Raw genomic sequence first — 20,437 nt, forward strand, 5'->3', positions numbered from 1 at the left:
CTGGGGGGTACTTTAGATGGGGTGCTCAGGGCCAATAGGCACACCCCAACTCCTTGCGTGTGTTTTGGGAAGACATTTGTGGAAGAAGTGTCAACTATTTGAGTGTAGTATCTGTGGAAAACCAGAATGTATACAGCTGAACCCAAATGAAAAAAGGAAATTAAAAATAGATTTTGACCCAATGTAAACAGTAAAAGTGAGGTAAAACAAACGATCAGAGACTCACACATAATGAAAGTTATTAGGTTGATTCTCTGGAGAAATATGATCTCTGGGGGGAGGTAGTTATGATTTATCATAATTCCTCCTCCTGAACGACAAAGGCATATATTTGATATGTTTTGATAAATACAACTTGACTAATTTAAAATTGGTTTTAGAAACATGCTGTTTCATCTTTATAAATTGAAAAGCAGGTTTGCTTATACTGGTAGCCTTTTATGGTACTTGAATAGTGGTCTACTTTCAGAAATGAATAATGGATTAAAAGTACACTTTGCAGCTTACATTAGTTACTTTTGTAATGCAAAATAGAAGCATGATAATGTACTATTCAGCATGCTTTAATATGATTTATACATACACTACATAGCATAAGTAATTCATTATGCCCTTCACAGTACATTTCCTGGGCACAGAAGTTCATGTTTACCACTATTTCATCTCACAATCAGACCGTCTAATGGAGAGAGTCTGGGACCATGAGTAAGGATTCCGCACTCCACTTGCCCCCTGATTCATTCAATGACCTTAGGCAATACACTTCTGGGTCTGGCTTTGGGTGCTTGTTAAAATGAGTGGATAACACCTTATGGATCCAGCTCAAAGGAGGGACTGTGGACTAATTACTGTAGGACTGCAAATGGCTTCGAAGCCTGGAATTAAACAGGCTTACAGTATTTATTATTATTGTTATTCTGAGAATTATCCTCCTTTGGAAATAGCGCTCTTCAGTGGTCATGGAATAAGGCAACAGTTCATGTCTGCGCATTTGGGAAGAAATCCTGTACTGCTTCATACACAGCACCTTGTCACATGCTGTGCTTTTTATTTGCAAACTGGATTTACTGACTAGCATAGGTGATGGCCCTTCAAGTCAGCTGCCTTTACAGCTAATTGCATTCCATTTTTAGAGTGTACAGATTTGATTGAAGCTTGTGAGTTGGAAGTGGGGGAGCAGTTTGAAGAAGTAGATCTGCCCCTAATATTTGTGGGACTTGGGGCAAGAGTACAAATGGAGGCCCATATACCGTACAATTAAATATATATATATATATATATTTAATTTATTGGGGTGACAATTGTTAGTGAAATTACATAGATTTCAGGTGTACAATTCTGTATTACATCATCTATAAATCCCATTGTGTGTTCACCACCCAGAGTCAGTTCTCCTTCCATTACCAACATTTAAATGTTTCAATGGTATAGATCAAGCTTATGGAATGTTTCATAAAATATGTTCTATTCTCTTACCTTCACAAATATATCTTTATAATGACCTGGAAGGCTAAGTTTGGATTTTACATATCTCTGAAGGAGGTCCCTGAAAACTTATAAATTGCATTTCTCTTTTTCTCCTCATTTCCTGGTGTCAGTATAATGGTGACCAGTAACAGTCTCCAGACCAGAATTTGAACACACACATCTTTGAGGTATGTTTCAAACTCTGTACCTATTTATGATATGCAAATCATGTTTCTTTTTTGATAATGCTGCTGACTGTCTCTGTGAAAATGGGACTCCATTAGAATAACTGAAACCTCTAAAACAGTGAGATTTGTGCTTGTGATAAATACTTTGACACAGTTTGATTTCTTTGACAATCTCGATTTTGACCTATTCTATTTAAATACTGCTAGAAACATAATTTTCACATCAAACTTCCATTGTAAATTGTAGGATGAATAAAATATGCAGGTCCTGTGCACAAACTTTTTTATTTTTTTTTTGCCTGACACATAAACAGTTATTTTAGATTCAAAGGAATCTTATTGGTCAAATGGATCTAATAATGGGGATGATATAGTAGATAAATCTATATCCTTAGAGAATGCACCTTAAGCAGTTTTGTTTTATAGCTGATATTTTTATTTTTGCTTGGGTACACAATTCTTGTTTGTCAAGACTCCACTTTCTTTGTTAAAATGTAAAATGCATATTGGGCAAATGCTCCAGGGCAATTTGCATAAAAAGTGATGACAAAGAGCAATTAGTACTTCATTATTATGCAGTGAAATGCTACTTTGCTCAAAAGTGACTGTAGTTTCTCCTCTCAACCCCTTATAAATCTGGTAGAGCATTGTTCTAAAAATAGTACTTAAGAAACCTCTATTTATAAATCAGCATCTTTGACTTTCCACTAGAAATCCGGGGGGTGGGGGCATGCAAGCACTAAACAAAGTTATTACCCCAGATCTTTATAATGACAAACAAGCACCAGAATTCTGTTAGAGAAGACAAGTCAGACGATTTTAATGTCTCACCAAATTAGATCTGTACCTTATTTTCCCCTTGGGATCAACTTTCAAAGCAGACTCAGATCATACACTGATAGCAGCATCCGTCTGCCCCCAACACACATACTCACACACACACTCAGAAACAGGTCACGCCACACACAGCTCCACTGCAGAGAACACACAGTCCCAAGGTATGTCTAGTTAGGAAGGCTTGAGTTTTGAGTACAGATTTCATTACCATGAAATTCCTTTAGGGCACAAAAGAATTGCATCAAAGAAGCAGTGTGGGGAGGCAGACGTTGTAAATGTTCGCCCCTCACCTGTGTTACCAGGCTGTGTCGATCTAATTTGCCAGGAAATGCTCTTTTTGGTTTTTTTTTTTTGTTTCTTGTTTTTTTTGTTTCTCTTGTTGAGCCAACATATTACCTACAACTCTGTGAGCCAAAATGTGCTAGCACTTGTGTGTGTGGGATAACCAAGTAATTGGATACCGGCGGGATGAGAAGGAAACATGGGAAACTACCAAAGCTTTGGAAAAGGAGGTTGGAGATGGCCATGGATTACAATGTGTTTCTTTAGAAGTTCCAAAGCAGGCTTGGGGGAGGGGGCGAGAAAAGGGTGGAGGTGGGAGCTTGGTAAACACCGTCTTATTGTTGATTCTCCCCCTGCCTCACCCTCTGTGGGCCGGACCAGATCAATGCAAATCCCGAACTCAACATCCCTCACTCCAAAATGGCTAGCTGACCTGCTTGGCTTGCATCCTATGGGTCTCTCAATCCTCAGAATCTGTGTGGGTTCACGCGATTGCATCATCTGCAATCCAGGCTAAGGGCTTAGGGCTGCATGGTGTGGCTCTGAGAAAGAAGGGATGGGGTAGACCCCAAGGCACATTGCTTTAGAATTACCTTGTGCGGCTGCATGGTATCTTACCCAGCCCAGAGTTTATTTATTTTTTTCTTCATTCCTGTTCTCAGGCCACCAGTGAAAAGATTATAAGGTCACATAACTCATACCATTTCAGGAATGCATTGTCTAACCTGGAGGTAATGTCTGATCATTTCAATACACCACCACAGATTTATTATTCATATAATATTCTATTAATTTTTAATGCATCCACGTTCCTGCTTATTTAACATATAATGCAAATGGCCAGATGTCTTCATAAAGCTATGAAAAGTGGCTCTGAATTGCTCTTTCATAGCATCGCAATCTATTAACCCACTGATGAGACAGGACTGCCCTTACCCACGGGGGGAACTCCTGCCTTGGGTTCCCATACCTCAGAGGTCCCCACAGTTTGGATGGCATTCCTTACAGGAAGGCTCCAGGCTGCAGTGCTATTTGGGTGGAGTGTGCAAGCCAGATCCCGTTGCTTCCCTTCAGGCCACTATCCTACTCCCTGTGCAGCCTGTAAGATACTGACCAGTTATTCAGAGGAGCTCCAGCAAGCACACCTATGGGGCCGTCCTAGAGCCGAGGTGGGGCCTGGCTTGAGGAGGCAGCCTGATCAGCATACGTTCCCACCGCCACTGACCCGCCAGTTATTTCTTTTATAACATTGCATGACATCGAACCTCTAAAACGGCACTGACATGCTGATTCAAGGTAACTCTCATTCATGAGGGATGAAGAAGACCAGAATTTTCACATTGGGCAATAAATAAATACCTATTATCCTAAACCTTCATCAGTAAATCACTGTACATTACATGGACCCATTTTCTAACAAAATAATTTAGACAGACATGGCCCCTCAAAGTACATTTGCCTAGGGCTCACACTCCCCAGGGTACCCTGCCCCAGGAAAGCCCTGTAGGACTTGAATAGAAGCTGAGACCAAGAGTTAGAGGGGGGGACGAAGGAGGTAGAGAAGAGCAGGGAGAGAGCTGTGACCTTCAAAGGCCTGGAAGCTGGTGTGGAGAGGTAGGAGTGCTCGGAGGACAGTGGGAACTGGGTTCTTGTCCTGACTCGGCCACTTCTCAGCTCTGTGTCCTTGGCCCCGTCTCAGACTCTCTCTCTCTCTCTCTCTCTCTCTCTCTCTCTCTCTCTCTCTCTCAGTTTCCTAATCTATACAATGAGAGCGTTCAATAGTATTGTCTTCGATGATTCCCAAATCTGATTTTGTATCAGAAGACACAGAAAAAGTGTTGGGGAAAAAAAAATACTACTTCTTGACCCAGCTTTTCCAAATGTTCATAGACAGCTAAGTCCGGGAGTGGGATTTGGGACCTGGGGTTTTGACAGGCTCCCAGTACATTCTGACATACAGCAAGGACTGCTCCTTCGTTCTCTTAGGAGTTGGCTATCTCTAAAGGTTTGAGACCTTAGTGTAGGGCTCAGGTGATGAAGGTCTTGTTGTGATGCTGGTGGAGTCTATGGAGGAAAGAAATGGAAAACTATTTTAGCATAATGCCGGTGCTGGTGACAGTGATGGCTCAGGTGTGTCACTGTGTGCTAGATATCATTCTGAGCACTTCACACACATGGGGCCTCATATCAGCCCTTTCTTATCTCCATTCTCCAGATGAGAAAATGGAATCAGAGAAAGCTGGAATGACTGGCCAAGGCAAAATGCTAACATTAGTGGCAAACTGGATAGAGGAACTAGAGAAGTGGGAACGGCAGGTATCTCCGTGTTTTTAAGGCTGGGGGACAGGGACCACAATTGGCGTGGTTCTGTGATTTGTATGCTTGCTTTGTTTTATTTTCTCATCGGTTATGGTGGTGAGAGCTTTGGCAATGATGAGTGTTCAATTAGCAATGATAGTGAGTGGCCCAAGTAGGAATAACCTGGAGAGACTCGGAAACACATTCCCTGAAACTCAAATGAGAGGTTGGGCTGCAGGTTATGGATTTGGGAATCATCACAGAGACCAGAGATGCAGTTATGTGAGTGGGAGAGTCTACTAACGTCCAGGAGAGACTGGGCAGAATTCCTGAAGAGAACCAGCTCGGGAGGGAGAGCTTGGTGGGCAAGACTCCAGCATCAACTCAGCAACTAAAATCCGCAGCCACTTTTGAAGAGCTGTTTTGTTATATGGTTTGGTCAGCAGCTAAGCTCCATATTTTCATCCACCCGAATGTTCAGATCAATACTCCCTGTGCTCATGATTTACTGAAGCTGAATTTCTCTAACTGCTCCATTAACTCTTTGGAAAGGTTTCTCCCTCTGTTAGCACTGGATCATGATTTTCCATAAAACTTGCCCTTGAGCAAGCAGTTCTCTCATCATTCTCACTAGGGAAATTGTCTCACTGTTTTCCCCCTTACCCTCTCCATCCTTCCGCACTTGCTGAAGAGCTCTGTTTCATGAACCTACATTTTGCCTGCTAATTAGTGTTTTTGAATAAACACTTGCATTGAGTTAGGAATCTACAGGGGTTTTGCTGGGGCCAGTTTGTGAGTTCCTAATCCTTCATGTCAGTTAATAGCTCCCTAACTTGGTTGTTAAATGTAGTGTCTTATGGTCCCTCTGTTTGTGCAGCACGAGAGGGCTCGCTGCCCTGGCCCCGGACCCTGCGTGCCCAGCGCTGTGTTCACCTTCGTGGTGGGGTTTTCCCTCATGCTGGGCTCAGAGGTCTGGTGGCCAGAAGCCTATTTTAAAAGGTGAATTCACTCACAATGTGCCCCTTTGTTCCAGGGAATATTTTGTTTCTCTGATTCTCAGCTTCAGCATCATGGAAAAGCATTTGTCAATCCCTTAATTGCCACGGTGCTGCACTAAGCACTCCGTAAAGAGCGTTTCACTGCCACATCAGGGCTGAGTGTGACAGAGCCAGGCCTGGGCGCAGGAGGAAATCGCTACAGCCCTAGCCTTTGTCCACAGAGTCCTGATATTTGACAGAAAAAAAGATGTGTTTCCAGGTACCCCAGTGATGCAGAGACCCCTGGAGGTGGGGGCAACGTGGAAGCAGCAGGACTTGGAGCAGTGGTGATGGTATAGGCAGACACTCCCAGGAGAGGCAGCAGAAGTAGTGATTTTATTCTCAGAGAGCCTGAAGGATGTGCTCCTAAGGGATCACAAAGCAACAGCAAGTGGCACCCTCTTCAGCAGTTTGCCAAGGAGGGAACAAGTGTCGAAGTCCCCGGAAGTGTCAGAATTGAGTTCTTGCCTGTTAGGAGCCCATAATCCAACTTGGAATGGCACAAACACATAAATAAGGTGTAATACATGATCACATAAAAGGCAAAGACAAAGTAGACACATCTGAGGGGCAAGGGACTTTATGGATTAATACATTTAATCCCACAATACCCTATGAATTGTGTAGCTTCTTACACACACATACACACACACACACACAGGGGCAAGGGACTCTGTGTGTGTGTGTGTGTGTGTGTGTGTGTGTGTGTGTGTGTGTAAGAAGCTACACAGTTCATAGGGTATTGTGGGATTAAATGTATTAATCCATGAAGTGCTTAGAGCAGTGCCTGGCCCACAGTGAGTCCATATATGATCCTGTGAAATAAATGAATGACTAAATATAGAATCAAGTGCAGGTTAGGAAAGCTACAGAAATACTTAGGTGAGTGGATTGCTCCTTCTTTCCATACGAGATTGACGGGGGCAGCCCCGTTGTTACAGTTCAGTATTAGAGAAGGTTCAGGGACTCAGAATGTTCCCGAAAGGTTGGCACAGCTGAGCCTGATGTAGGGACACGATTCACCTCCAGATATGTGCCACGGTGTGATGTGGCACACAGAAACCCAGATCATTCTCTTAGAACAATTCCTTAAGGGTGGAGAGTATGGGGAGATGCTTATTCTGTTCTTTTTGCTCCAGGCCCTGGAAACTTCCCTCTAAATGTAGTGACCACTGGGTTCAAGTAGATAGATAGATAGATAGATAGATAGATAGATAGATAGATAGATAGATATAGATATAGATATAGATATAGATAACACCACCTTAAAAGGACTCTTTAAAGTAGAAATTTTATAAAAACCAAAGAATTTTTTGAGAACGCTTGAACTTGCTCTCTAGCATAAGATTCTACAAAGATGTGGATTTTAAGACCAGCCATGGTGTCTCCTCATGCAGGAATAGCTGGACACCTGCTGGGCCTGTCAGATACTCATTCATGTCCCGGGCTTGTCCACCTGTGTATGTGGACGTTTGCTTCTTGACACATACTCGCCGCCAGCCACATCTCTGCCACAGAGTTCTTGGTTGTTGCTTGCTAACGGTGAGCACTGGAGCAGGATGCTTTTTGGCTCTCTGGATTCCTAACGGAGTGTGTGGCTGCTCTGGCATCTATACTCCTTCCCATATCGTGGCCATAGGAGAGCATTTTAAAGCCCCTCAGGTTTCTGGATGGGGCAGCCCTGAAATACTTTCTGTATTGTGTTAGAAAACATTCCCCAGGCAGCAGACATTTGGGGAATTACCATGACTCCTCAGTGGCCAATGACAGATGACCTCCAGCACCTGAAACTTTCCTCCTCAGGGTGAGAGCTCTGCTGGGCTCACAGGGATCCCTGATGTCCAACTCCAGGCATCTATTGAAACTTGAAAATTTCATGCCTCACCTGGCACAACAGAGTTGGTGGTTCCTATTCAGCCGTGTGGCAGACACGCCACAGGTATCTACCAAGTGCATTGACTGGGTTGTCTTTGCCTTCCTACAAACATGAGGTTTGGGAGGGCACAGGGGGTGTGTGTGGAGGAGTGGTTGTTATCCCAGGAAGAGCCACGGTACAGATTTTGTAATTCCTTCCTCTGTGCCTTGTTGGATCCCAGAACCCTCTTCTCTGCTATCACCAATCTGTGCATGTAACTCTTCTGGCTTAAAATTCACCTCTCTAAAACTTTCCCTGAATAATTCCAACATGATGACTTTTCGTTTTTAATTTTAAAAAAATTTGGTTAATACCTTTTTGGGTATTTTTTATTTCCTGTGTATTGAATAATATGATGTTTATCACACAATAAATCTGTTAGTGCATGTGACTTAATTAATGATATACTCAGTAAACACTATTGATGACACTACTGAGCCTTCAAAGTAAACAAATAATTTTGTGAAGCAAACCACGTTATCCAAGGAATGACAGGGAAAGGGAAAGACTAGCTCGATTAGTTTTCTTTTGTTGTAGATGTGAAGAACGTGGAAAATTAATACAGCCTTTGATATTGGTAGGAATCTCACAATGGTTTTGTAGAAAAATACCACCACATCTGCTCAATCCTTTCTTTGGAATCTCCTGTTGCTCTCTAATATGCGGTACAAGTATGTATCTCTTAAGTTTTCAATGATCTAAAAAGAAGCTTCATGCCCAGGATATGAAGGCATTGGCTAACAGAGATTCTTTGAGAATAAATATGAGGTGAGAAAATGTACTGGAAAGTCCACTATCCGCCTCCAAGAAAGGCTAGTGTTCATGGACCTTCATGTGGAATGCTGCTGTAAGGGTAGGACCGGTGTGTTAATCTTACCTGGAGCCCAGCCTAGGCCTTACTCAGAGAAGGCACTCGGATGTTTATGGAGAAAACGAATGGATATTCTAAGCTGCTTGGGCACCATCTTTCTGGTGCCTATGAGTGTGATATAGATGTACTACATCACACTCATGATTTCATTTATAATAGAAGGATTAAGCGACAATGAATTTTGGGCTGTTATTTTTTAAATGCCCAACTTTGGCTGTATAAGTAGTAATGATTTTAAATTTGTGTTGCTGGATTTTTTTGTAAAAATAGTATAGCAATAATAGTACTAGCATACGTATATTTTTATATATACATATTATATATATAATATAATATATAAATATATGTGTATATATAATATAATATACAATAGTTATATATTTATCATATTTATATATTTATCACATTTATATATTATATTATATATATTATATATGACTTATGTGTTAGGCACTGCTTTTAACTGAACTCATTCTAAAAGCAACTCTGTGAGTAGATATTCTCATTTTATAAACGGGGAAGCTGAGGCACAGAGAAGTTGTGACTTTTCCAGAGCTAAGTGGCAGAGGTGGAGTTGAAGCCAGACAACCTAGCTCAAACACACATGCTATTGGTCAGTAATTTATATAGCCTCACACATTGGTGAAACTCTATCCATACCAACGAGTATGGCTAGGGACTGGATTCATATGCAGGCATACAATGAATGGTTATTCATCTATCAATTAGGTACATCAACAACATGACAGTGATAAGTTGAAAAGGACCAGAGACACCCAAAGTACTTGTTCAAGTCGTTTTTAAAAATATGAAGAACATCAAAAAGAGAAAGGAACAATGGTTGTTTATAATCTGCCAAAGCATTAATGTAGAGCAATGTACATTTTTTTCTTGGTTAAAGATAAAAATCCTAGCAAATGGACAAAGAAGAATTGAGCATCCAGGAAAAGCTTAAATAGTGATCCTCTTAGGAGATAATAACCTGGACACATTGTCCATTATAGGTGAGCTAAAATCACGGAATATGATCTTTGAATTAACTAGGAAGTTAATACATCTTCTTGAACTGATAAATTTCTGAGCTAAGGTAATCAGCAAGACGGGACAAAGAGACCATTATAACTGTCACTTTAGAATTTTATTAGGTGAGAGAGAGTGCCCTTCCTTAGAATTTACAAGAGAAATATAGTTTTGATAAAAATCAAGGGTTTTTTTGCAATGTGTTTCAGTAAGTTTTATAAAAATGTTACAAGGAATGAATATTTATAACAGTTTAAAGAAAACCTGGAAGGAATTTGATCCCGCAAAAGTGTGTGTAGATAAGCTTTAGCATGTCCCATCATTTAATGGGGGAATTGCAAGTGTTCCAGATGTTATTTTTGATCTTTTAATTCTCAAAGTTGTTCCTGAGAATACCTTTTAATGTCATGTTAATAATCATAAGCCTTTTTTGAAATAATAATACTGTAAACTCTTAGGTGTTTGTGCTAAAGGAAACGGCAAGCTTGAGAAACAAAAATAATCCTTTCAGCTGGGTTAAGGCCAGGAAGGGACTCTTGGAATTAAATAACTATGACAAAGGAGGCAAGTCCATGGTGTAAGGAGCCAATGGTGTAGGCTTGTTGCGCATGGGGTGGGGGTGCAGGATAGTATCTGCATCTGGCCACACCTTCTTCTGTGTGTCCTGTTAATCAGACACCAGTTAGTTTGGGGTATGGTCCTGCCTTTACAATGTGCCATTGAAATGACAAAAATACTGTTGTGAAGAGCACCTTTTCTTCATGGAGTCTCCTGTTAGTCACTTATTTCATTGAAACACAAAAAAGCACCATGGCAGCTCCCAGCTGGTGTTGCGGATGCTGCCTTGTGCCCAGATCCTTGCAGCCCCTGTTGCGGGACTGAGGTGCTCATTCCCCCAGTAGTTAACAGCTGGTGGCTCAGCGAACCCTCTCAGAAATTGCCCTGGGGGAAGAGAGCCATTTAACCCCTTTCTGGGGGCATCCTGCACCCAATGACTGAGAGGTGGACTCGCTTGGGACAACTCTGAAGGTTCATTCAACCCAGCTTAAGAATATCCTGTGGGATCAGCTGAGGCTTTTGTTGTGACCGAATGCAGTCCCACTTCTCCTCCTACCCAATCTGGCTTCCTTCACTCTCCCATAGGTGTGGTTCCCAAAAGTACTTCCCAGTACACTTCCTGTACCCCAGTCTGTTTCTGGGGGATCTGATCTGTAACAACTGGCAATATATTCTGGATGCTGAAGGATGGAAATCCCCTTTGGAGCAAGAGTCAGACGAACTCTTATAAATTCTTTGGATAAGCTGGCATTTTTCTTATGTACTTCAACTCTTTCCCTAATCCCTTCCCTCCACAATTTTCCTACCCTTGATTGATCCCTAATTTACATATAGGTTTTTTTCTTTTTACATAGGGTTTTCTGATGGGAGATATAATTTGTGTTTAATGCAAAAAAATTCAAATAGTAGGGAAATATGTACACAAGTGTGAGTTGTCACTACAGCATGTTCACCAGGTAGTTAGCCATTATTTAGTAGAAGGCCCCCAAAAGCCCCCTGTACCCCTATACAACTCTAAGTGTTGGATAGTTCTTCTTTGTGCATGCCGTTTACACCTTGAGTAATAATATTAGAAGATAAATGGGCATTGACAATTATGATAATAATGCTTTTGGAATTTATTTACAAAGGACTTTCCATCGATTATATCGATATATTTGCCAGCATCCTTGAGAAAGCTTGTCCACATTAGTCTCATTTGCTGAAGACACTGGGATTTGGGGAAATTTCTTTCTGATGAGCTCCAATCTTTATGATCAATCCATGGGCTCAAGCACATCATTCAAAGAAAATACCAAAAGGGACTCGCTGTCTTGTGAAATGGCACTTTCTGAAGTCTGTCACTGAGAGAAGGATGTAAGCTCAGAATCAAAGCTTCTTCTTCAGAGAAGGGTGAGGTACTTGTTCACTAACTCCTGGCAACTGCTTAAGCACGAAACATTGTAATTGCAGAGAGCAGGAGCAGAACTAAAAATAGAAAAGTGGATAAGGACAGGACCAAAGACATCATTGTCACTCAAACTTGAATGTCACTTTTTGACAGCTTTTGAGCAATTGATTCTTGGTTTCCCATGCTAGGAATTCAGTAGTCACGCTTTGCTGTGACAGCCCTCAGAGAAGCAAAGGGGCAGGACCCTGCAGGAGCCCTGCCTGCAAGTGGTATAAAGAATGGAGGGTGAGAATTATTATCAGCCTGTGCTGCCTTTTTTCTCGTCAAAGTTACTTTAAAGGCAAACAATAAAAAGCTACTCAAGCGAGCTCCAGTTGAGTGAAATGTGAAAGGGAAATCTCATGGACAGGAAATACAACGAGAGCCTGCTTAGTGACAGACTGGATCTGAGAAGTCCAAGGCCACCAGAAACTAAGCCTCTTTCTCCATTTCCAGGAGTTACACGATCTCTGTCTCTGAAAACCTCTATTGACCTCTTAACTAAGCCAGCTTCATATGCAATCTCATCTTGCTTACTTTATCCAACACAGCTGCCAGTCCAACTCTACATTGTGATCTCCAAGCTCCAGTAACCAGCACCAACTGACAACAGTCTCTGTGTCTCTTCGGGCACATTCTCATATGGAAGACTCATCAGGCCGTATCATGCTTTTCTCACCATGGATCAGCTGCATTGGGTCAGGGGAGGGTTATGGGGGTGGAGGGATACAGAACAGATTCTCTAGAAGAGGCCATGGATGGGACAGACAATGAGACCTATTGGTTATATCCTCGCTTGTCTGTGTTTCCATCAGCTTCTCCACCATGCTGCGTGATCTCGTCTAGGATACACAAGAGGTCGGATAATCATCGCAGCGAATCACTGTGTAGAGTGTGGTGTGTGCTCCAAATGGGTTTGTCATCTGGTTTGATGCAGTAAGGCACAAGCCCAGGAAAAGGAAAGGAGTCATACCACACAATGCCTGGTGAGCTGCAGATGACTGGCACAGACATTCCGAGTTCTAAAGATTTAGCGAAGGGAGAGATGATTGTGGAAGTTCAAGGAAGATTTTCTAAGAGAGATGGGAATAGAAGTGGGTTCTGCGGGATGGGAAGGATTTGGAGAGAAAAGGGGGTGGAATGGCATTCTAGATTGGGGCGGAGGGGAAAGTGGGAATGCATGAGGCAAGTCCAGGGCACAACCTATTGTGAGCATAAGATGTGTGTTGAAAAGGACTAGAAGGTAAGCTAAGAAAAATAGGGAGAAACAAAATTGTGTAGGACCTTGACTGCCCAACTAAACAGTTCGTATTTGATTCTGAATATTTTATCAGTGATGGTTGAGCGGGGCACAGCATGGTGAGGGCAGTGCGCTTGGGTGACCCACAGCGGGGGGAGTGTCTCTGGAAGAGGCCAGAAGCCAGAGATAATCGAGAGGCCCTTATAATGTCACCAGGTAAATGGGACAGTCAGCTCAGAGATGCAGAGATGGAATCAGAGCTATTTGAAAGAAAGTGGAAGCTCTGTTATTGAATGTCGCAGTTGCCTATTGATTGTGCACTTATATGAAGAGACACAAGTGTAGGAAAGCAACTGACTGAAGCTGTTGCCTTTAGCTGCCTGCAACCCAGGGGTTTCTGGCTGCAGCCTGTGAGTACAAACGCCACCACATTAAAATGAGTACCCAGATAGTAAGGGCTCTGAACCCCCATGTACACACAGGAAGTCTAGTCTTTGTAGAGTTCCTCCTTGACCAGTCAGGGGTCTTGGCTGAAAACTCTAACTTAGGCAGAAAATGAGTTTATTCAAAGCATATCTGTGTCTCTTAAATGGATGCAAAGGGTGGGGAAAACAGCAGGGAAACTAATTAAGCCAAGGTCCTCTCGCCGGGTGGGGTGGCAAGTGGATCCTTACCATCTTCTCCTTGACTCACTGCCACAGCCACGAATAAAGTCCTTGCATAGACGAGACCCTAGGGAGCATCTGATTGTCTGAGCCTAGGTCATGTTTCCAAGCCCTGGCTGACAAGGAGTTAGAAGAGAGAAACCAACGCCCCTTTAACTTCTATAGAGGGGTATGGGGTTGTGTCTTCAATTAGGACCCTCGGACTAGGTGATATTTTGAATTAGGAAGGGGAGGGTGTCCAGAGGCTGAGCTGCCAAATCATGCTTCTCCCTCATATTTTGAAGAGTTCCAAGATGAGAAGGTACCGATTGTTACTCGGAGTTATATTCTTCTTCTCACAGCTGGTTAAGGAGTCCACAGCCATGCTTTTATAGTGACCCTTGTGAGTGCAATTTTTATACGTATCAGGGCATTACCAAATTCTGTCTTCAAAATGTATTCCCATTGCAGTTCACTCTTTCCGTCTATATTAGTCTTCTCCAGCTGCCATCATACAATACCACAGCCTGAGTGACTTAAACAACAGAAAGTTATTTTCTCACAGTTCTAGAGGCTGAAAAGTTCAAGATCAGTATTTTGAGGCCTCTTCTGTGGCCTTGTAGGCAGCTGCCATCTCCCTCTGTGCTTACATGACCTCTCCTTTGTGTGTGCAGAGGGGTGGGGACAGAGAGAGAGAAAGCCTTATAATGTCACTGGTGATATCACATCAATGCCTCACCCTTATAACCTTGCTTAACCTTAATTACTTCCTTAGAGGCTCCGTCTACAGATGCAGTCACACTGGAGGTTAGGGCGTCTACATACCAATGTTGAAGAGACACACTAGGTCTACAACATATTCTCTATGGCTCCTGACCACGCCTATGTGCTTGACAAGGCCCTGCAAGATCTAGCTTCTGCCAGCTCTGCAAATCTATCTTACATTGTGGTCACCACCTTAGCCAGTCCAGTTTCTATTCTGTCTTGAACACACTCCCAGGCCTTGCACTTGAGTTCCTTCGGGGTGCTCCTCCTGCCCGCCTTCCCCAGGGGAGGCTTCCAGGCTCCTTCTCATCCTACGTGACTAAGCTCACATGTTACCCCTTCTAAGGACATTTTAGAACCGTATATCTGAAGTGGCTTTCTGCAGTGTCTATTTACTTCCTCACTCTTGTTTTTTCCCTTCATTGTAGTTATCACAATCGTTAAGTATCTCGTTTATTTGTGATTCTATTTATTGTGGTCTCCTCCACTAAGATTGTAAGCTCCTGGAGGGCCCGGCTCTTGTCTCCGCAGCTTTATCCCCGCAGCTTTATCCCCGCAGCTTTTGCTGTGTCTGGCACAGTAAGAAACAGTCAATAAATATTTGTGGAACGAATATCACCCACATATATCCGCCAAAATGGACACAGTTCAAGTATCTTTTCCTGTAAGGCCCCCAACATTTCACATAGATCAGTGGATGCAAACAGATGCTTTGGAGAGAAATATCACCCGTCTCCAGCCGTCAGATGGATCTAGTTTGATTCAGCCTGGCTAGGATTTTCCATTATGTAACACATGAGGTGATGAAGGCACAGGTAATTTTCAGTAAGCCTCATTCCTCGTATTAGCGCCAAGAACCCTCATCCTCTCTGCTCACTGTCTTTCTGCTTCTGCGAGCTGTTCAGAGCCTCACACCGCAGCATCCCGTCGGACTGATCTCTGCAGCACTGACTGACCTTGTCCCGTATCAGACCTTTCTCTCTCCTTGTTATCAAAACGTGCCTCCCTCTTTTCCTGGTCTCTGAAGACTCAGTTCTGCTACTGTGTGACAACTGATGGGTAGATGGGGCAAACAGGTTAACTGCTTTAATTTCATTTGTGGTTAAGAGGTAGCAGGGCTCCTTTGATAATAAAACACATCTAAGCTGTATCTAAGAGAGCAACAAGCCTACTGAATATGTAACCATGCAGATTTTTACATAGTGTATACTTTGTTTTGGATTTGTGTGAAGATTTAACATAGATTGAAATAAAAATATTATTAGAATAGCAAGGTTACAAAAACAAAAAGTGAAAGCTAGCAGATACTGAAAAACATGGTTGTAAAATAGCTTTTATAGTGATCTGGGGAGAGTTTGACATTTGTCTCTTTGTCAAAGCATATAGTTCTGCAATAGGAAACATTGCAGTATCAAAAAAGAAAGTTTGTTTACAGATCTTAGAATTGCATTCAGTAACATTCATGGTCAAAATCAAAACATGGCGTGTTTTTTCTATTCAGAAAAGCAGAGTCACTTTGTTTGAGTCATGACTGCCCACTTTCTTCCATACGGTTGAGTACTATTTACTGGCCGAGGCTGACAGTTTTCTAAAGACTTTGTGGTGGATGAATTCTATTTATGGCAGCAACTGAGAAAGGTAAAGTTAGGTAATATTAGCAAGGAAATACTTGGCTTGTTAAAAAATAGAAAGCAACCACTGTAGCAAATATTTTGTAAGGGAAAAGAAAAAAGCTGGAATCCTGAGAACTGCCTGGCTCCCCCAATGCCTCTCTCCCCATGCATCCAATAATCACAAATCCTCGTGGTTCTTTGGTCTGGCTCTTAGAGTACCACATCCTCACTTATTTGAAGTGCGGATGTGCTTGGCCAGTGCTCAGCCGTGCTCCAAGCTTCTCTGCCTCATGGCTACTGATCAGAATTCTTAGACCACTTTGATAGCCCTCCCTTCTGATCAAGATTGTGTCTGGAGATGTTAGGCAAACCCTGCTTCGTACTCTAGCATTAATAACCCTACATTACATGTGGCTTTTGAAAAATTCTGGTAAAACATACATAATGTAAAATTTACCATTTTAACAATTTTTAAGTGTACAATTCAGTGGTATTAGTATATTCACAATATTATGCAACCATCACCATTATACATTTCCAGAACTTTTCATCATCCCCAAGGGAATCGCTGTATCCATTAAACAATAACTCCTCATCCCCTGCCTCTTTCAGGCCCTGGTAACCTCTATTCTATTTTCTGTCTGTATGAACTATTAGGTACCTCATATAACTGGAATCATACAGTATTTGTCTTTTTGTGGTTGGCTTATTTCACTCAGCATAATGTTTTTAAGGTTCATCCATGGTATAGCATGTATCAGAATTTTCTTCCTTGTTAAGGCTGAATAATATTCTATTGCATGTATATACCTCATTTTGTTTATCTTCATCTGTTGGTGGACATTTGAGTGGTTTCCACTTTTTCCTTTAGGGAATAATGCTGCAATGGACACTGGTGTGCAAGAATGTGTTTGAGTCTCTGCTTTCAATTCTTTTGAGTATATACCCAGAAGTGGAATTGCTGGATCACATGGCAAGTCTTTGTTTAACTTGTGGAGGAACCCGTCACATGAGAACAACGTGGTTTTGTTCTCATTTTCCTTTCCTGGCACATCTTCTCAAGGTGGGCTAGCTCCCAGCACATTCCCCTGGGCAGAACCATCTCATGTTGTCACTCAAGTCGAACACAAAACACTTCTCCTCGGCCCCACAGTCAGCCAGTCTGCCCTTTGAGAAGTATCAAAATAAGCTGTTTCTCCAGTGATAGTAAATACTAGCATCAGTAATCTGGAAGTGAGAACGTCGTTACAAGAATGTGCGTTAAGTTTTTGCTTTTTCTTTCAAGAAAGCACGCACCACCACTTCTGAAAAACCCTCTTTCCTTGTCACTCTTACTTTCCTTTACAAGGATGGCAATGTTTCTATAAGAATTTCCTACTCTTTTCCCCTCAAATTCCAATTCCTCAAGCTCCAACACCCAGGATTGCTGTCTCTCTCCCTTGCCCACCACCTAAACCCTTCTTTCTATAGACCAACTTACCCTCTCAGGTGTTCAAACATTTTGCTGTGTTTTCCCCATTACCTAGGCTCTGCACAATTGAGAGTACCTGGCTGCTGACCCAAAAGGAAAAGTCACTCTCTATAAAAGTTAAGGGTGGGGGAAAAAATTGTGAATACTTATACATTAATTATTTCACCCTCTTCTATACTCACTTTGGAAAAGATCTTCATTTTCCTGCATTATGAGGATATTTTTAAATCTAACCTATGTGAGACAAGATTTGGGGGTCTCTTCTTTGCTTAAAAAAACCTCATTGTTAATAACACAGATGCCTTACCTTGGAATTCTGAATTCCCACTGAGTTGATCTCAATTTGCCTTTCTGGTCATATTCCCCATTACTATTCTTCCTGCTTTCCAGGTCCCAATTAATAGACAACAACTCTTTCCCAAACTGTTCCTGCATTTTCCTGTCTCCATTTGTTCCTTCTTCCACTTACCCTCTTTACCCTTCCCTCATACCTGTGTCCAATTTCTACCCATCTCTCAAGTTCAAAATCAATACCGCTAGTTCCATAAAAATAGCTATTGTGCAGATTAAATAAAGTAATGTATACAAAGAATTTGGCACAGTGTCTAGTATGTAGTAAGCCCTAGATAAATAGTATATAATAAATACTTTACCCTGTATTATTATTATTATTTTTGTAAACATCTTATTTATAATTTATAAGCTTTTTGGTCTTACATATTTGTTTTTGTATGTCTTACACAGTCTGTGTCAGTTTGGGCTCATTTAGTAACATAAAACCCAACTCAACTGGTTTAAACAAAGTGGAATTTACTGGGTCATATCACTGAAAAATCCAGAGATTGATCTGGCTTCTCCCTGTTTCTACACTCAACTTTGCTCTCCTCTGTGTATTTTAATTCTCAGGCTCTTGAGGAGGTTAAATGGCTGCACTAGCTCCAGCCTCCCAGGCTCTTGGGAGAGGAGAGGGCCTGCTCTCCAGCAAGCTCAAGCAAAACCCCTCGAGTTTCACTGCCTCTGACTGGGTCATGTTCCCATTTCTGAACCAATCACTCTTGACAAAGCACTCAGATGCTTTGATTGGCAATGCCTGGGTCATGTGTCACCAACTAAACTTTAGAAAAACCACACCAACTGAGAGGGTGGTGGGTGGGGTAGACGCACCCACAAAAATTAGACTTATCAAAAGTAGGAGGAATGGATGCTAGGAGACACGAAACACCAGATGTCCGTCCTCGTGCCTTCCGTAACGGAGGTGCTCAGTGAATCTTTAGGGAATGGAATTGAATTAGTATTCTCTTTAATGGTCAAAGAATGTGCAAGATTAAGTGCTCATCAAATGAGAGCTGAAAGGGGGACAGAAGCTAATACGTGTGGCGCACCTTCTTATACCAGGTACTGAGCTAGGAGATTTATATAGCTTGTCATTTAATCCAACAAAAACCTGTGACACAGTTCTCATTGTGCCCATTTTACAGATGAGGAAACTAAGAGTGAAGAGGTTAAATAATCTTTCAGGGTTGTGCAGAGCTCGAATTCTAGCCCAGGTCCACCTGATCCAGATGCCGGTGCTCTTTTCCAGTAGTAGTTCATGACCTCTGCATTCTGGACTGCTGTTTATCTCTCTTCGGAGATTACTGGGGCTGGAAATTCTATAATCTTTCCCTATAGACTGTTCCATATTGTATAAATCTGAGGGTTAAGCAGCTCCTTGATTTTTCCATTATTTTAAGTGGATTACATTTTACCATTTCTGCCTTCTGGAGAATGTGGGAAACCACTGAGTCCTCTTTAAGAAAACCTTCATGTTATTGATTATATTTCCCAGATTGTGTTTCATATCCCCGTGGCTGTATTGTGACTATTACTTTGTACTTTCTAATCCCCTCATCTTCTCCCTCATCCCCACCCCCCTTCCATCCAGCAACCATCAGTTTTTTTTCTTTGTATCTCTGAGTCTATTTCTGTTTAGTTTGTTCATTTATTCTATTCTTTAGATTCCACATATAAGTGAGATCATATGGTATTTGTCTTTCTCCATCTGACTTATTTCACTTAGCATAATGTTCTCTAGGTTCATCCATATCATTGCAAATGGTAAGATTTCATTCTTTTTTATGGCCGAATAAGACTCCATTGTATAAATGTACCACAGTGTCTTTATCCAATAGTCTACAGATGGGCATTTCAGTTGTTTCCATATCTTGGCTATTGTGAATTGCATTGCAATGAACATAGGGATGCAGACATTTTTTTAAATTAGTGTTTTGGTTTTCTTTGGATTGATACCCAGGAGTGGAATTGCTAGGTCATAAGGTAGTTCCATTTTCAATTTTTTGATGTACTTCCATACTGTTTTCCGTAGTGGCTGCACCAATCTGCAATCCCACCAACAGTGCAAAGGAGGGTTCCCTTTTCTCCACATCCTCGCCAGCACTTGTTTGTTGATTTATCGATGGTAGCCATTCTGACTGGGGTGAGGTGGTATCTCATTGTGGTTTTTATTTGCATTTCTCTAATGATTAGTGACGTTGAACGTTTTTTTCATGTCTGTTGGCCATCTGTATGTCCTCTTTAGAGAAATGTCTCTTCATGTCCTCTGTCCATTTTTTAATTGGGTTGTTTGTTTTTTTGGTATTGAGTTGTATGAGTTTTTTTTAATAAATTTTGGATATTAACCGCTTATCAGATGTATCATTGGCAAATATCTTCTCCCATTCAGTGGGATGCCTTTATTCGTGACCAATATGCTCTACATCTGAAGCTGCAGTAGAATAATATTGAATGTCAACTATAACTAAC

At 41.7% G+C, this 20,437-nt stretch overlaps 1 long non-coding RNA gene across 5 annotated transcripts in view; it reads left to right on the top strand.

Annotated features, from left to right (window-relative positions):
- LOC117018925 (uncharacterized) overlaps nt 1–20,437 on the top strand; it is a 135,153-nt gene that overhangs the window by 14,677 nt on the left and 100,039 nt on the right. For 3 of the 5 annotated variants that reach the window (XR_004422374.1, XR_004422370.1, XR_004422369.1), the window contains 3 exons: nt 1,599–1,655; nt 12,454–12,600; nt 12,718–12,888. This is a non-coding gene — a long non-coding RNA (uncharacterized LOC117018925). The remainder of the gene's footprint in view (nt 1–1,598; nt 1,656–12,453; nt 12,601–12,717; nt 12,889–20,437) is intronic. The other 2 variants (XR_004422371.1, XR_004422373.1) reach the window with 1 other exon arrangement.

This window comes from Rhinolophus ferrumequinum, chromosome 3, assembly GCF_004115265.2.
Source record: "Rhinolophus ferrumequinum isolate MPI-CBG mRhiFer1 chromosome 3, mRhiFer1_v1.p, whole genome shotgun sequence".
NCBI lineage: Eukaryota > Metazoa > Chordata > Mammalia > Chiroptera > Rhinolophidae > Rhinolophus > Rhinolophus ferrumequinum.